This window comes from Varanus komodoensis, unplaced genomic scaffold (genome assembly GCF_004798865.1).
Source record: "Varanus komodoensis strain SLA01 unplaced genomic scaffold, ASM479886v1 scaffold22, whole genome shotgun sequence".
NCBI lineage: Eukaryota > Metazoa > Chordata > Lepidosauria > Squamata > Varanidae > Varanus > Varanus komodoensis.
Window position 1 is genome coordinate 3,741,288 of NW_025335606.1, and position 12,853 is coordinate 3,754,140.

The following is a 12,853-nucleotide window of genomic DNA, read 5'->3' on the forward strand; positions in this document are numbered from 1 at the left end:
GCTGGGGAATAAACCCACTGAACTCAGCGAGACCTTCCTTCAAGAACAGTTGCACCTGGCACTGATGCTTTTTTCATTTTGGTGCCAGGCCAACCCCTTTTTAACTTCCCATTATTTTAAATGTTAGTAGTGTTTTAAGACTATGTATTATTATCTGCATGCTGTATCTTATTTATTTTATTGTATGACCACCCCGAAACATTGCGAAGGGTGGGATATAAAAGCTTTACATAAATCAATAAACAGATGCATGGGAGTCTTTGCATTGCCATTTTGAACTTGGCATACCAAGTGCCAGCTGCAGCCAGTTTAGAAGAACAACAGCCTGCTCATCCAACTCCCGTATGGTTTGGTGGACCCAACAAAATTAACCGTGAAGTTCTACCAGTGTAAGCTAATTGCTTGCAATAACAGCTGCCTGGTTTGCTTTGACCTGTGTGGACATGCATTACTGGGGTTCTGCATTATTCTGTGTCATTGGCTCAATCATGCATTGACATCAAGTCATCAGGGGTTTTCCCGCCTTCCCTAGATCCAATACTGATGCTCTGAATCACCCTGTTCTTCAATAGAGGGATGTACAAAGCATCAAATTTTCAAATTCAGACCCATTGTAGGGAATGAGGGTTTCAGTTGTTCTTTGCATGCACCCATGGGTTGCACTGATCTGGCCTTTCAGACAGAGGAAGGAGGAGGTGGAGGAAGCTTGGGAATGCAGGACTCAAGACTTTGAGATGAGAAAAACAACACTTACCTTATGGCCACTCTCCCCAAGCTCTCAGGAAGGCTCTGAGCCAAGTCGAGATGTGCAGGTGTCCAGTGAGGGCTTAGGGGAGGAACTCTCAGGTGGACCTGTTATGACTTTTGAGCCCATGGCATGACTTCGGGAGATGGGGGAATGCTAACTGGAGTATAGGCATATCAGCAAGAGGTGGACTTGCTTCCAAACAGGCCCTTCACAAGAGATCAGGACCAGAGATACACAAAAGGAGGGTTTCCAGAAGTAGCTGTTTAGATTAGGCTCAACAAACCACTATATGCATGCACAGAGATACATTCTGTAAGGATTGTGTTTGTTGAGAATCCTTTGGTGAATACGGGGGGGGGGGGTTCCCCCTAAGAAATGGTCTGTTACCTTGAATGTGTAAAGGGAGGAAATCTTGGCGCACAACACCCATGTCCATATGACATTATGAGTTTGTGCTTTTCCTGTTCACATGGAAATATGTGTAGGGATATGCGAAGAATCTGGTCTGCAGGTAGGAATCCATAGGATTTTCTCAGTCTGGCTCCTCGTAAGCCAGCCAGCTTGCTCTCTGACTTAAATCTCCCTAATGCTAAGCATTTGAGTAGGTACCTGGCAGGAAGCAGGTTCAAGGAGAATTATGTCTCTGCACATGTTACTTGTGGGCTTTGAGTACTTAATGCAAAGAATTGCATAATTTTCACAATTTGCACAAAGAATTATGTACTTTGCCTGTCTTGCACAAGCAATTACATTCTTTGCATGCAATTGTTTATTTAATTTCTATACTGCCCAACAGCTGAACCTTTCTGGGTGGTTCACAAAACCAGTTCACACAAAGAAACCATCGCACAAAGAAGCTTTGTGAACATTTCTGGACTTGATCTCAGCTCAGTTTTCTTCCTGGCCAAAGCCAAGCATGAGATAGGGGTCAGGACTGCAAGAGAGCCTGATTTTGATTTGTTCTTCACATCCCCAAATGTCCAAGTATCTTCATGAATAATTTTCTGACTGATGTTTTGTGTACATTTCAAATGTCTGCAGGGTACTGAACACCTTCTTTGTGTGCAAGTTACATCACAACTTGGAAGTGTACAAAAGCTGAGTCTGTCTACATCTGAGCCCAAGTGGTGCATACCGGATAATTTATGATCAGAATAAAATAAACAAATTTATCATAATCCCCAATGTGAGATATTTATCTGAAACCACAAATAGCTATTTGTTGTTTTAGACAAGGAAAATCAAAGCTATTTGTGGAATTCCTACTGCTTAGTTCCTACATGGTAATGGAAAATGGACTCTTAGACAGGCAGGCCACCTATCCCCTGCAGAAAGTTTTCGATTCCATCTTTATAGGCATACAATGCACTCAAATTGACGTTGTTGTTGCTAGTCACGGAATCATGTCCGACCTATCATGACCCCATGGACAACATTCCTCCAGGCTCTCCTGTCCTCCACCATCCCTTGGAGTCCACTTAAGCTCACGCCGACTGCTTCAGTGATTCCATCCAGCCACCTCATCCTCTGCCTTCCCTTCTTCTTTTGCCCTCTATTGTTCCCAGCATCAGGGTCTTCTCCAGTGAGTCCTTCCTTCTCATTAGGTGGCCAAAGTATTTGAGTTTCATCTTCAGTATCTGGCCTTCTAAAGAGCAGTCAGGGTTGATCTCCTCTAGGACTGACCGGTTTGATTGCCTTGCAGTCCAAGGGACTTGCAGGAGTCTCCTCCAGCACCACAATTCAAAGGCCTCAAATCGACATGCTAACCCTAAATTAGCCATCTGTCATTCTCACTTTATTCTTATACTCCTCTCTTCTGCTCATTCCCTCTCTGTGCAAGCCAAGGGATTTGGAGCTGCAGATATTCTCCAGGAATCTTTGACAGGGACCAGGATGACAGCAAGCAAAGCAGCTGTCTGAGGGTATGATGCCTGCTGAACCGCAACTGAGATGTGGGGTGGGAGAGAAAGGACCTACAAGGGAACTGAAGAAATAGACTGTGTAACTGACCAGAATGCCTAATTCTAGCAGCTCCATTTGTTTCAAGCAGCAAACAAGGACTTACCAAAGGAAAAGCATTCTAGTGTTGCACAGGGGTGTAGCTGTTTTGAAACAGCTGGCTGAAGGCATGTGGTACATATTTTAAAAATCCACCTTTTAGCAATCCAGACTTGTGATCTTGAGCTCCGCTGCTGAGACATATGAGATCTCTGAACTGGAATCAAACAATGACCAGCACATGCAGCATGCTTTTTCTCATGAAATGTGAGTCAAATGTTCCTGGAAGCTCATTAAGAAGGCTTGAAGGAGATGGTCTTCTTGTATTATTTGTTCCACATCATTGGTACTCAGGTATTTCCTCTTCACACAGGGTTCTACTTAGCTAAAATGACCAACTGCCAACAATAAACAGATCCTTCACACAGAACAAAGGTTCTGCACCTTGGAACCTGGGACCAAATCCTACCTGTTCAGAAACCCAGTCTGGACCTCTGAGATTTCCCAGGTGCCCATATCCTGCTTGCCTTCTCCAGGATACAAATTATGTGATGATTCCCTATGTTTGTTCAGTTCCAGTTCCCAAAGAAGCAACTGTGTTACAGCTTCAATAATTATCTGACTTAGACAAACCCTTATTGAAGAAATGTTGTGGTATCCAATGGAGTTCAAACAAATGTTTTTGCTACATAAGACACAGTCTAAGATCTATAGGTGCAGATATAGAGGTGTAGAGATAGATGCCAACGTTTTGACTAAGCATTGATTAGGCAAAAAGGGACAATCCGCTTTCTGAAATCCAACTGCAGGATGCCATCTGCCAAGAGAACACCCCAGTCCTTCTTCAGGGGCCTTACCTCTGTTCTGGGAGATGTGGCAGGAGACAGCATGCAGAAGATCTGAAGGTGCACACGTAACATTTCATGAATAGCATGGTGACTCCAAAACCCCATGAGTTAATTCTGAGCAGATAGAAGTATTATCCACTGGTTTGAAAGTGACTCCCTGCTTCGCTCCTTTCATTGAACAAGAAATGCCAAGAGCAGGAACACAATGATTCAGTGATAGGAAGGGAAGATGGAGCATCAGCCCTTATCCAAGGAACTGACATAAGCTATGAAATAATGAGTGCTTCCAAGCCTCTTAATCAGACTCCATGAGAGAATTCATGGGGCATTGACATCGATGGGCTTTCTAGGCATGCTCTTTGGGCTTTGGTAACCACTTCGTGATGGACCGCTTCCCAAGGGGAAAATGACAGAAGCATATTTTCATTTTGTTCTGACCAAACAGAGCATATTTATTTTCTAGCCACTGCATTTGTCCTGCCGATGACTTTGTTTGAAACGAACAAAATTCCATGCAGGATGTGGTACTAATAGATTAATCAATGTAAAATATTGCCTGCATTCATGCTTGTTGTGAGTGGAGCACAGTATTTCTAATTACCATGAAGTTGATTATGGCAATCCATGTAATAAAATATGGGTGTCACTGTTTAGAACATTTATTTCCAATTTCAGCTTTATTTACAAAAGATGTGGCATTGATTGCAACTGCCTGTATTGCATTAGCAACAGCTCTGGACTCCTTTCTCCAGGAAGACCAATAGCGTGAGCTCCAGATAGACTACGCCAGTCTGCAGGAAGGTGAATTACGTAGCATTGTGCTGAATGTCACAAAGAAACAAAGTCTGTGTAATACCCCAAGAGTCCTACATAATGCATAAGTTCCCAAACCACTGTATGGTAGCACCAATGAGGACTCAGTCAAGTATTTAAAATCTCTTAGAATCACAGAATAGTAGAGTTGGAAGCTGCCATGAAGGCTATTGAGAGCCAGTGTGGTGTAGTGGTTCAGAGCATGGGACTGGGACTCAGACGATCTGGGTTCGAGTCCCCGCTCAGCCATGGAGCCAACTGGGTGACTTTGGGCCAGTCACAGACTCTCAGCCCAACCTACCTCACAGGGTTGTTGTTGTGGGGATAAGATGGAGGAGGAGAATGATGTAAGCTGCCTTGAGCCCTTTGTAGGAGAAAGGCAGGATATAAATCAGAAAATAAATAAATAAATAAATAAATAAATATTGAGTCCAACCCCTGCTGTTGCAGGACACCATGTTACACCATCCCACTCAGATGGCTGCCCAGTTTCTCCTTGGATGTCTCCAGTGGGGGAGAGCCCACCAACTCTCCAGGCAGCTGGTTCCACTGTTGTATTGCTTTGACAGTGAGGAAGCTTTTCCTCATGTCCAGCCAGGTTGTTGCAACTTGAATTGATGATCCTGTGTCCTACAGTCACAGTTTGGCAGCAGCAAGAAGAGATCTTGACCTTCCTCTTTGTGAGAGCCTTTGAGGTACTTCTAGAGGCATACCATGTCCCCTCTCTGTCATCTCTTCTCAAGGCCAAACATGCCCAGTTCTCTCAGTCTTCCTAAGGCTATACAGATCAATTTGTTCCTAAGCAACTAACAGGGCAAAAACCTGACCCAGTGGACCCTGTTTGGTTAGTCAGGCACTGATTGTGCATTAGAGGAACATCGGTTACATATCATAAAAGTGGAGGGATGTCTTTCTCAAGCAGAGTTTTTCACAGGATGTGTCAGTTTTTCTTTCTCTCATTTTAGGATTCATTTAAATCACAAGTTCTTTCCATCCTGAATATGAAGAACTGTGTGAATTTGGGGGAATACTTAGCAAACTGATATGGAACAAAATGCTTACCCAATTGCACTACATACATTCAATAGGTGCAGGTATTACAAGGATCCTATTATACCTGCTCACCAAGTAACTGTCGCAGATGAGAAGCCCATTGGGAAACAGTGGCGGAAAGAAGCTGGCAAATCCAATTCAGTAACAACTTGATAAATACGGAGGGATTCAGCCCAGTCTTGTAAGAGTCAAACAGTCAATCCCTGGACCTGAATGGACTAATCTGTCAGTTTTGATTACACCCACATTGATTAAAAATCCTCAATTCTTTCCCTCTTAAATATGAATACACTGGTGATATTTTGGAAATACTTACCGAAACATGAACTGAAACAAAATACTCACCCATCCCTAATGGGAAGTACTGGACCCCTCCTGGGAGAAACACACAGCCATTGGACAAAGAAAGTTCTCTCTGCCGCTGTTTCCTTGCACTAAGATGTGTTGGTGGTCCATGCTTTCCTGCTTTTCGCAATACAATCTGTGTGATAGATAAATGTTCAAGAGCACCCTAATTTAACAGATAGACAACAGGATGGTCCCTATATATACACTCTTCCCCCATCACCACATCCCACAACTACAGTTCTCTGTCCCTCAAGGAAGATGTGCATTATAAGAATATGCTAATTTCTCTTTCCTGTTTATCTGGACTGGTACGCATTAGGATATGTCACCGCCATCACTTAGGGTTCATGTCCTTTTGGGTTTACTAGGAATGTTTTTGGATTTGATGTGTGTATTCTGAAAGTCTAGCAGTGTACTTTTAATGATATATAACCATGACAAAGGTCTGGCAAAATACTCACGCTTGAGATGGGTCACACTGAATATGTCCCAAGTGCATTTCTGCTTGTGTAATCTGAAGTCTGGTTGGCTTGCTCTTGTGTAGATTCTTCCATAAATATTCCAAGAAACCTAGACAGTAAGAATATAGCACACAGTAAGACAGCTTGCAGCCTCCAGAAGGGGAAGGAAGAGAAGGGTCATTGAGAAGGCACTGGTAGTCCCCTCCTTTTTATGGTGAAGAAAGGGCACGTTCCATGTTGTGCCATCTCTTCTTAGCTTTGATATCCTTTTTATCTTATAAAATGCCTGCAGTGTCGTAAATTATGCCTGCTTTGTAGGTCACACCTTTTGCTATTGCACAAGTGGGGGACACATAACTTTCTAGAGTTGTTCCTTACCCAGTTTCTGCTTTGCTTGCAAATTTCCTCTGTCAGAAGATTAGAATGGCTTTCTATTCTTCCAGTGCTTTGTTCTGGAACCAGTTAATCAGCTCTGAACAGATGCCCACTATCTTTTTCTTTTAAAAAATATCAGACAGATGATTTTTATGGTTGGGTCCATCTTAGTTGCCAGATAGAAGAATGGAGGGGGGAACATCAAGAACTATCTTTGACCAAAATATGCCATTTGTCCCCAGATCTGTACAGTTGTTCTTGGGAGCCAAGGCCACTTGCTTTGGGAAACGTTCATGCCATGTGCCATGAGGCTGCAGACTTAAAGGTACCATTTCCCTAAAAATGGCAGATATATGAAATATTCAGGAGTTTCTCAAAGGGATTTCTCAGGCAGGGAGATTCCTTAAACAGACTGCGGCAGACTTCTTTCCTAGCATCCATGGCCAAATGGAAATAATAATTTATTAAATTATTATGAGACTATGTTGACACAGAAGGAAGTCTGCAACGCCGGAAAAGGGGAAATGCTCATGCCTTCTCTTAGTGGGACCGTTTGATCTAATGAAAGAACAGTAAGTCCTGAATCTTGGGCAATAGATCCTACCAATTATCTGACCAGCATAGGGTCAGTTCATACTTTTCTTCCCCATGTTGGCTTCCACTCCACTTTGTATCATGTATCTAGAAGGAATTTGCAGCATGTAGGTGTTGAATCTCACGGCAGCAGGCCAAATCTAACCCAGGTGGAAGTTCAATCCACCCTTCCATGATTTCTCAAGAAGCCACACTATTTCTCTGGACTTGTCCTCTTTCTGCTGGTCTCCTGTTTCTTCTGGTGGTTTCCTGGGTCTTGTACAGTTTACCTTTGTTCTGTAAACTGAATTGCTTCTACTAAGGCTTAGTCACTGGTGGTAAAAGACTTTTGCAAAAACATGCTGGCAGTTTTGGTATTTTAGAACCACATTTTTTGGGGGGCTTTTATTATATCCACAAGAGCATCTCTGAAATTAAATCCAGATCTTAGAATGAAAGGCATTTAGCACTGTTGATGTTGGAGAAGGCCACCACATTCCCAACCCGTCCCCATGTCTCTGATGCTCTCTGGATACAAGGAAGCATCAAAATGCTACATGCATAGTTGCAATAATTATCCTAAGGACTTCTGAAGACACCATCAGAATTCAAATTCCCTGCTTTGGAAAATGAATCTTGTTCTCAAAGATAAGGCAAGGGTAGAGAACCATGGGACTGCTGCATTCCGGTCATTGTGCCAAACCAACAGGACCCCCGGCTTGCTGGGGAACTAGCAGCTCTAAAACCAAACACTTGATTCCAGATTAGGAAAGGTCAGCAGACTGCCTTTGTATGAACTTCCGTGATGTGCTCCATTACAGAAACTTGTATTTCCACTCATTTGGGGTTGCTACATGCTATGTCACTTTGTGTCATGATTGACTTCTCATCCCATGATCCAAGATCAAAGAGAAATAGGTAGATATTTTGAAATGGAGTACAGACACCTGGGCTCCCCAAAGCGAAGCAGAAACTTGACTTGCAACTTGGAGTCTGTCCTTTTTCATTTGCAATGGGGCATTTCATCCCTACCCTCTGCTATCTACTCCACAAACTTTTAAAAAGAAACAACCCAGCATTAATGATAAATAGATTTACTTTTATACAGATTTACAATGTTTACCTTGAAATTTACTGCAGTAGATTGCTTTTCACATGAACACAAAATATACAGACCACTTAATCCTGCAAGGAAGAAATGATGAGCTTTGGTTTAATATTTGTGGGCTTTGGGGTTTTATGAATAAACATTTCCTACCTAATAGAAAATAATGGTACTGTCTTTCTTCTGGACAGGATAGTTTTGCTCTACTAAAACTGTCCGCACACTTTTACCTCCTCGAGTCAGCAAATGGGATTGGCTCACAGGAGCTACACTGAGTGCCTTTTTTTCTTGGTGAGGTACAAAGAAAATCCAGTGCATACATTAATAGTTCTTGGACAGGGCACTGAAGATGAAGATTGAATGGGCATGCACACTCAGTTAAAAATGCCTAATGGGGACCATAAAATTGTCCTCCCACCAAAGCTCAGTCGTTTCACTAGTCCTCACCCCCCAGTGCACACACATAAACCCATCCACGCACACACGGACTCCTTGGCTAAGCTGCTAAGGAAAAAGCTTACCAGGGGAGCTGTCCATGGTTCCAGAAGCATAATGTTCCTGCAAAGGAGACTCTGACTAGGGCTATCCTTCAACCACTTGTCTTCTTTGATGTCTACTGAAGACACTTGTGATGCACTCGGTGCTGTAACATCTCCTTCTGCTTGGGACTTTAAGGTCTGAAACACAGCCTCCTTCATCCCCAGCCATGAGCAACGCTGAGGATAATGGAATTTGTGATTCAATTTCCATGATCCCAGACAGAAGAGAAGGCTACAACAACAGAGGAAAATGTTCAGTCCTGAGATCCCACTTTGGCCCTCTGAGTTTCTCCAGAAGGCTATGGCCCATTTCCTTGGAGACACCTCCTTTCCCTGGTCACCAAAAATTTGGTGGTTTCTTGGGCTTTTGCAGAATATTTTTCCTTGATTCTAAAAGGCTGCAATCTCTCTCTCTAAGGCTTAGATACTGGTAGTAAGGGCTTCAAGCCACAAGAGGCTGGTCTCTCCTTCTCCTTCTCCTTCTCCTTCTCCTTCTCCTTCTCCTTCTCCTTCTCCTTCTCCTTCTCCTTCTCCTTCTCCTTCTCCTTCTCCTTCTCCTTCTCCTTCTCCATGGCTTCTTTCTCCTTCATCTCCATCTCTTCCTTCTCCTTCCCCTCTCTACACCTTTTGCTTTTGAAATGAGACCCCCAAGAGGGACTTTGAAACTGAATTCGGTCCTTGGGCTGTATGTATCTTGCATAGTATTCAAGGAAGGGCCGTATGGGAGGTAAAAGTGGTCCTTTCCCATCTAAGAAGATTCCACCACTGGAGTGAAAGCCAAAGCTTGCTACGCACCCCCACAACCCAAGCAGTGGTGAATTCCTATTCAGTTTGTAAGCAATTTTGTGGATTCATGAAGGAGAGACCTGTCATTACCCTGGGCCAAAAGCTGTGCTGTGCTTCATCGGAATAAGGAGAGCGTTTCTATGCCCCTGCAGCACTACCACACTTTGTGTGAGTTTGATTCTCCTGCCCTTTGTGTAACATTTTACAACTGCCCATTACATTGTATTTCATTGCTTTTATGTTATTCAAAAGTAGCATGTATGGAGGTGGGTTTGCAGCACATATTCCCAAGCTGGTATTTAGAGTCACGTAAAGCACTGCTCTTCGCAGGGCTAATAAAGAGATTGCCTCTTTTGTTTGCGCTTATAAGCTCCAATACAACCTGCAAAATGTGTGAAAGAATAAATTTATTTGCAGCACTGTAATTAGAGCATATATACACTCATTCTGGTTCCTTTAATTAAAAGGGAACTTTTATTTTTCGATTGCTCTCACAGAGGTAATTTTAGGGAAAGCGTAATGAGAAAACTATATTACTTTTGAAATCAACACTTCTTTTGTCCCTACGCTCTTAGGAGAGGAAAAACATGCATCCTCTCCCCCCCCCGCCCCCCCCCCCACTGGTACTACAGCTCTCCCAAGAAAATATTTTGCAATCCAGATTGCCTGCCAGTGTAAATGGAGAGCCAGTTCATGGAAAGGGCTGGCTTTGCGAAAACAAGAGGGAAAGGGGGAGGTCTGTACCTGCGCTTACAAGTGCTTTGTTCAGCAAATAAATTGCTAAGTTGCAAAGACTTTCAGAAAGAAGGGGGGGAAATATCTGTCTTAAATGCAGAGGCAGAATCTCTGAGCACATTAATCAACACGCATCTGCAATGTTGTAAACTTACACATCCACCCTGTGTTATAATTACTTGTGGGAGCTGATAGAGATGGGGCAAAAAAGGGCTAGGCTGTCTTAGCAACTCAAATTACTTTCCTGCTCAGTGCAAAAGCAGCTGAAACTTCTCTTTACGCATTGAGAGATAATTATATTTCACATTTTATTGTATTTTTCCCAAAGTGGAAAGTCATTCTGGGCTGCATTTATTTCTTTCAGGGAAAACCCAAGTGAAACTGCTTTCACTGAAGCTCTTAAAAATTGGAATGTAGGGCTGGTTCATTTAGTGAAAGATGGACATATCTGTCTATCCCACGGCCTCCAATTTTTGAAACACAAGTTAATTCCATCATGTTTGCACATTAGATTCTCCCTTTAGGGTCTAAAAAGTCTGAAAAGTTGTGCATATTTTCCCTAAGTTACCCATTTTGTATGCATTTGCCCAAAATAAATTATTCAATTGCAAACAGGTTCCTCAGACATGTGCCTTTTAAATGTCATTTCCACCAATGCACACACTTTTGTGGTATCGATTTTGATTTTTCTGATTTCGAGTAGAACTGCATTGCAAAATTCAGAGACATGCAAAGGGAGAAGGATAAGAGCATTACAGCCTGCATTTCAGTTCAGGAAGCACAAAATAGGTGTTCATAGTAAAATAAGCACTTGACAAATGTCTTCCCATCTCTGCCTCTAGACCAGTCATTTGCTCCTCTCAGAAGTTCACATCAGCGTTACAACAGCATCACTGGGTTCCCCAGAGACATCTTCCTGGAGGGGCTTCCCAGAGGCACAGGTGGCCACTGTGGGGGTCAAGGTGTTAGATAAGATGGCTAGGGATCTGCTACAGAAGGCTACAATTCTCTTTCCAAGGAATGCACAGAAGATGGGAGTTTCTGATACAATACTTGTCTTCCATCTCTACCTCTACTTTAGGCTGCCTGGTCCTCCCACTTGCCCTCCTCCTTCTTTGCTTGCATCCATTAATGGTATCAGCATACTAAAAAGCAGAGACATCACCCTGCCAACAAAAGTGCGTATAGTCAAGGCTATGGTTTTCCCAGTTGCAATGTATGGCTGTAAAAGCTGGACCATAAGGAAGGCTGAGCGCAAAAGGATTGAGGTCTTTGAATTGTGGTGCTGGAGGAGACTCCTGTGAGTCCCTTGGACCGCAAGGCGATCAAACTGGCCAGTCCTAGAGGAGATCAACCTTGACTGCTCTTTAGAAGGCCAGATAGTGAAGATGAAACTCAAATACTTTGGCCACCTAATGAGAAGAGGAAGGACTCCCTGGAGAAGAGCCTAATGCTGGGAACAATTGATGGCAAAAGAAGAAGGGGACGGCAGAGAATGAGGTGGCTGGATGGAGTCACTGGGGCAGTTGGTGTGAGCTTGAGTGGACTCCGGGAGATGGTGGAGGACAGGAAGGCCTGGAGGAGTGCTGTCCATGGGGTCGCGATGGGTTGGACACAACTTTGCGACTAACAACAACAACAACAACAACAAATTAATGGTATCTTCAGACCAGCTCCATCTCAAACCATCTAGACTGCCAGTGGCCCACTGCTAAGGGAAAACAAACATACAGAGGGACAGCGACAGTTACGCTCCAGTAGTAAAAAATGAGGCTGAACATGAAGATGGCCTATTACATTATACCGTCTGATGTTCTCCATCACCATTACAAATGGAAAGAGCAGACTTTTCTTTTCTCCTTCCAATTATTATATGTCATTTCCCCCCCGATAATGAAAAAGTAATGGTACCAGTGAGTTCTTCTCACCATTTCCCTAAATTTATTGTTAATTGCAATAGTGTTTTTCTCTAATAAATCCTGCCATTTGGAATTTTCCAATGCATGCCAATTTCTCGCCATAAATATCTCCCCCAAAATATGCACAACTGCTGCATGGTGTGAAATGATAAAACTATTTTCCAAAGATTTATTGGACCGTTAGTGTTTCAACATCTGTGGCTTTAGACTGTTAGTACTTTGCTTTCCTCGTTTTTCCAGACTCTGACAATACACGAGGGCAGGTTTAATTGTTGATATTAAAAATCTAAGAGCTGCACGTTGCAAGGCCATACAGATCATTTGTTCAAAGCTTTTTTTCAGGACAAGCTTCTCACCATCTGTTGTTTGTGTGTGTTCCCATGAAGGCAGGAGACACAGCATAAATGTTAAAATTGGTTGAATTTGATCAAACTGCTGGTGTGGGACACTGGAAAACTGGATTTCCTCAGCCAGAGAGCACACAATATGGAAAAATGGGGCTGAATCACCCAGATAAAAGAACACAACTCCTTCGCATGCCCAGGGGTTACA